This window comes from Dendrobates tinctorius, unplaced genomic scaffold, assembly GCF_039654945.1.
Source record: "Dendrobates tinctorius isolate UK_male_01 unplaced genomic scaffold, ASM3965494v1 ptg000103l, whole genome shotgun sequence".
Lineage (NCBI taxonomy): Eukaryota > Metazoa > Chordata > Amphibia > Anura > Dendrobatidae > Dendrobates > Dendrobates tinctorius.
In genome coordinates, this window is record NW_027361771.1 from 11,930,875 (window position 1) to 11,937,218 (window position 6,344).

Sequence of the window (6,344 nt, forward strand, 5' to 3'; positions counted from 1 at the left end):
TGTGTAATAACACCCTATATATAGCATACACTGTATAACACTATATATCATACACTGTGTAGTAACACCCTATATATAACATATACTGTATAACACCATATATATACTGTGTAATAATACCCTATATAGCATACACAGTATAACACTATATATATATATACTGTGTAATAACACCCTATATATAGCATACACTGTATAACACTATATATCATACACTGTGTAGTAACACCCTATATATAACATATACTGTATAACACCATATATATACTGTGTAATAATACCCTAAATATAGCATACACAGTATAACACTATATATATATACTGTGTAATAACACCCTATATATAGCATACACTGTATAACACTATATATCATACACTGTGTAGTAACACCCTATATATAACATATACTGTATAACACCATATATATACTGTGTAATAATACCCTAAATATAGCATACACAGTATAACACTATATATATATACTGTGTAATAACACCCTATATATAGCATACACTGTATAACACTATATATCATACACTGTGTAGTAACACCCTATATATAACATATACTGTATAACACCATATATATACTGTGTAATAATACCCTAAATATAGCATACACAGTATAACACTATATATATATATATATATATATATATATATATACTGTGTAATAACACCCTATATATAGCATACACTGTATAACACTATATATCATACACTGTGTAGTAACACCCTATATATAACATATACTGTATAACACCATATATATACTGTGTAATAATACCCTAAATATAGCATACACAGTATAACACTATATATATATATACTGTGTAATAACACCCTATATATAGCATACACTGTATAACACTATATATCATACACTGTGTAGTAACACCCTATATATAACATATACTGTATAACACCATATATATACTGTGTAATAATACCCTAAATATAGCATACACAGTATAACACTATATATATATATATATACTGTGTAATAACACCCTATATATAGCATACACTGTATAACACTATATATCATACACTGTGTAGTAACACCCTATATATAACATATACTGTATAACACCATATATATACTGTGTAATAATACCCTAAATATAGCATACACAGTATAACACTATATATATATATACTGTGTAATAACACCCTATATATAGCATACACTGTATAACACTATATATCATACACTGTGTAGTAACACCCTATATATAACATATACTGTATAACACCATATATATACTGTGTAATAATACCCTAAATATAGCATACACAGTATAACACTATATATATATATACTGTGTAAAAACACCCTATATATAGCATACACTGTATAACACTATATATTATACACTGTGTAGTAACACCCTATATATAACATATACTGTATAACACCATATATATACTGTGTAATAATACCCTATATAGCATACACTATATAACACTATATATATATATATATATATATATACTGTGTAATAACACCCTATATATAGCATACACTGTATAACACTATATATCATACACTGTGTAGTAACACCCTATATATAACATATACTGTATAACACCATATATATACTGTGTAATAATACCCTATATAGCATACACTATATAACACCATATATATATATACTGTGTAATAATACCCTATATAGCATACACTATATAACACCATATATATATATATACTGTGTAATAACACCCTATATATAGCATACACTGTATAACACTATATCATACACTGTGTAGTAACACCCTATATATAGCATATACTGTATAACACCATATATATACTGTGTAATAATACCCTATATAGCATACACTATATAACACCATATATATATATATAGTATACACTGTATAACACCATATATATACTGTGTAATGATACCCTATATAGAACATACACTGTGTATCATATATATATATATAGCATAAACTGTATAATCACACCCTATATATAGCATACACTGTATAACACCATATATATACTGTGTAATAACACCCTATATATAACATACACTGTATGACACCATTTATATACTGTGTAATGATACCCTATATAGAACATACACTGTGTATCATATATATTTATATATAGCATACACTGTATAATCACACCCTATATATAGCATACATTGTATAACACCATACCTATATATATATCATACACTGTATAATAACACCCTAAATATAGCATACACTGTATAACACCATATATATATCATACACTGTGTAATAACACCCTATATATAACACACTGTGTAGCACCATGTATATAATATATATATATATATATATATATCATACACTGTATAATCACACCCTATATATAGCATACACTGTATAAAAACACCCTATATATGCAGCATACACTGTATAATGACACATTATATATATCATATACTATGTATGGAACTTGTATAATAAACTATATATAGCATACACTGTAAAATAACACCATATAATATATATATCATACACTGTATAACACTCTATTTATATAGCATATGCTGTGCAACGACACACATATATACAGTATGTGTACCATTATACAGCGTATATATGCTATATATAGTTTATTATACAGGGCACACTCCATACATAGTGTATGCTATATATATAGTGTGTCATTATGCAGTGTATACTATCTATAGGGTGTTATTATACAGTGTAAGCCATATATATGGTGTTACTATACATTGTATGCTACACAGGGTCTCATTATATAGTGTATGCTCCATACATGCAGGGTATATATATACATACACAGTGTATGGTGGGTGTATTACATCTGAAACGTTGCCACGCCATTGGGCAATAAGGTCCATTTTTACAATTTCTTGTGCTGTTTTTCCTTTTTTTTCCCAATTATATATATATATATATATATATATATATATAGTGTTATTACACAGTGTATGCTCCATACATATTTTATGCTATAAATATAGTGTGTTGGTGTATGCAGAGAATATATATATCAGTATCTATCTATCTATATATTATCACACAGTGCATGCTCTTTGTATATGGTAAATGTTATTATACAGTGTATGCTCCATGCATACTATATATGTATAGTGGATGTTATTATACAGGGTATGCTATATATAGTGCATGTTTTATTCAGAGTTTATATTATACAGTGTATGCTACATATATAGTGTGTTATTTACTGTATGCTATCTATAGTGTCTGCTCTCTACAGTTTATAGTGTATGTATTATACGGTGTATTTTTTCTCACTATAGTATATTACTCATATAGTGTACATACACTGCATACTCTATAGTACACATAGTATATTTATTGTATACTGTACACAGTGTACTTATTTTACAATGTGTATACAGTAGGTGTTTTGTATTGTATGCGGTGTGTTATTAGACAGGGGACACAGGATAGTGTACAGTGTATTTATAGGTAATAGTGCACATATCATGTGTTACAGTGTGGACAAGCCGAATAACGTCCACTTATTGCAGTGTCTGTGTAGAGTATGGATTACACCAGGCACACAGCTCGTACACCTGTTATGTTGTATGTAGTGGATTACACAAGGCACTCAGAGGTGGTGCAGATACCTCCAGCGGGCACCGAATATGGGAGCGGGCACAGGGGACGTCGTCCTGTGCAGCTATGTGACAGCCCAGACGGGGGGCAGCCGCTGGATTGGGGGTCTTCTCCAGAATATCCAGCTAGATTCACACTGATAGCGGTATAGGGAGGGAAGGAGGCAGGCTGCGTTATTTTATCAGTACAGCCCTAGATCTGTGTATACTGGGCATCCAGTCATTATCTCTACACTCGCTGCACTGATTCCTCCTTAGCCGCGCTCCTTCATTTGCTGCTCATCCATAGTTGCTGGCCGTTCTGTTACTTACACGAATCTCCATGGAAACGGTAAACAGATCGAATGTTCCGCACTTGCTCCCTGCGACAAAGCGGAGACAGAGGAATCCTAGCGACCTATATATAGAGCGCGGCGCCCGCTCCTAGTACTGCCCTCCGTGCCCGCTCCTAGTGCTGCCCTCCGTGCCCGCTCCTAGTGCTGCCCTCCGTGCCCGCTCCGTGCCCGCTCCGTGCCCGCTCCTAGTGCTGCCCTCCGTGCCCGCTCCTAGTGCTGCCCTCCGTGCCCGCTCCTAGTGCTGCTCTCCGTGCCCGCTCCTAGTGCTGCTCTCCGTGCCCGCTCCTAGTGCTGCCCTCCGCGCCCGCTCCTAGTGCTGCCCTCCGCGCCCGCTCCTAGTGCTGCCCTCCGCGCCCGCTCCTAGTGCTGCCCTCCGTGCCCACTCCTAGTGCTGCCCTCCGTGCCCGCTCCTAGTGCTGCCCTCCGTGCCCGCTCCTAGTGCTGCCCTCCGTGCCCGCTCCGTGCCCGCTCCTAGTGCTGCCCTCCGCGCCCGCTCCTAGTGCTGCCCTCCGTGCCCGCTCCGTGCCCGCTCCTAGTGCTGCCCTCCGTGCCCGCTCCTAGTGCTGCCCTCCGCGCCCGCTCCTAGTGCTGCCCTCCGTGCCCGCTCCTAGTGCTGCCCTCCGTGCCCGCTCCTAGTGCTGCCCTCCGTGCCCGCTCCTAGTGCTGCCCTCCGTGCCCGCTCCGTGCCCGCTCCTAGTGCTGCCCTCCGCGCCCGCTCCTAGTGCTGCCCTCCGTGCCCGCTCCGTGCCCGCTCCTAGTGCTGCCCTCCGTGCCCGCTCCTAGTGCTGCCCTCCGTGCCCGCTCCTAGTGCTGCTCTCCGTGCCCGCTCCTAGTGCTGCCCTCCGTGCCCGCTCCTAGTGCTGCTCTCCGTGCCCGCTCCTAGTGCTGCCCTCCGTGCCCGCTCCTAGTGCTGCCCTCCGTGCCCGCTCCTAGTGCTGCCCTCCGTGCCCGCTCCTAGTGCTGCCCTCCGTGCCCGCTCCTAGTGCTGCTCTCCGTGCCCGCTCCGTGCCCGCTCCTAGTGCTGCCCTCCGTGCCCGCTCCTAGTGCTGCCCTCCGTGCCCGCTCCTAGTGCTGCCCTCCGTGCCCGCTCCTAGTGCTGCTCTCCGTGCCCGCTCCGTGCCCGCTCCTAGTGCTGCCCTCCGTGCCCGCTCCTAGTGCTGCCCTCCGTGCCCGCTCCTAGTGCTGCCCTCCGTGCCCGCTCCTAGTGCTGCCCTCCGCGCCCGCTCCTAGTGCTGCCCTCCGTGCCCGCTCCGTGCCCGCTCCTAGTGCTGCCCTCCGTGCCCGCTCCTAGTGCTGCCCTCCGTGCCCGCTCCTAGTGCTGCTCTCCGTGCCCGCTCCTAGTGCTGCTCTCCGTGCCCGCTCCTAGTGCTGCCCTCCGCGCCCGCTCCTAGTGCTGCCCTCCGCGCCCGCTCCTAGTGCTGCCCTACGCGCCCGCTCCTAGTGCTGCCCTCCGCGCCCGCTCCTAGTGCTGCCCTCCGCGCCCGCTCCTAGTGCTGCCCTCCGTGCCCGCTCCTAGTGCTGCCCTCCGTGCCCGCTCCTAGTGCTGCCCTCCGTGCCCGCTCCTAGTGCTGCCCTCCGTGCCCGCTCCGTGCCCGCTCCTAGTGCTGCCCTCCGCGCCCGCTCCTAGTGCTGCCCTCCGTGCCCGCTCCGTGCCCGCTCCTAGTGCTGCCCTCCGTGCCCGCTCCTAGTGCTGCCCTCCGTGCCCGCTCCTAGTGCTGCTCTCCGTGCCCGCTCCTAGTGCTGCCCTCCGTGCCCGCTCCTAGTGCTGCTCTCCGTGCCCGCTCCTAGTGCTGCCCTCCGTGCCCGCTCCTAGTGCTGCCCTCCGTGCCCGCTCCTAGTGCTGCCCTCCGTGCCCGCTCCTAGTGCTGCCCTCCGTGCCCGCTCCTAGTGCTGCTCTCCGTGCCCGCTCCGTGCCCGCTCCTAGTGCTGCCCTCCGTGCCCGCTCCTAGTGCTGCCCTCCGTGCCCGCTCCTAGTGCTGCCCTCCGTGCCCGCTCCTAGTGCTGCTCTCCGTGCCCGCTCCGTGCCCGCTCCTAGTGCTGCCCTCCGTGCCCGCTCCTAGTGCTGCCCTCCGTGCCCGCTCCTAGTGCTGCCCTCCGTGCCCGCTCCTAGTGCTGCCCTCCGTGCCCGCTCCGCGCCCGCTCCTAGTGCTGCCCTCCGCGCCCGCTCCTAGTGCTGCCCTCCGCGCCCGCTCCTAGTGCTGCCCTCCGCGCCCGCTCCTAGTGCTGCCCTCCGCGCCCGCTCCTAGTGCTGCTCTCCGCGCCCGCTCCTAGTGCTGCCCTCCGCGCCCGCTCCTAGTGCTGCCCTCCGCGCCCGCTCCTAGTGCTGCCCTCCGTGCCCGCTCCTAGTGCTGCTCTCCGTGCCCGCTCCTAGTGCTGCCCTCCGTGCCCGCTCCTAGTGCTGCCCTCCGTGC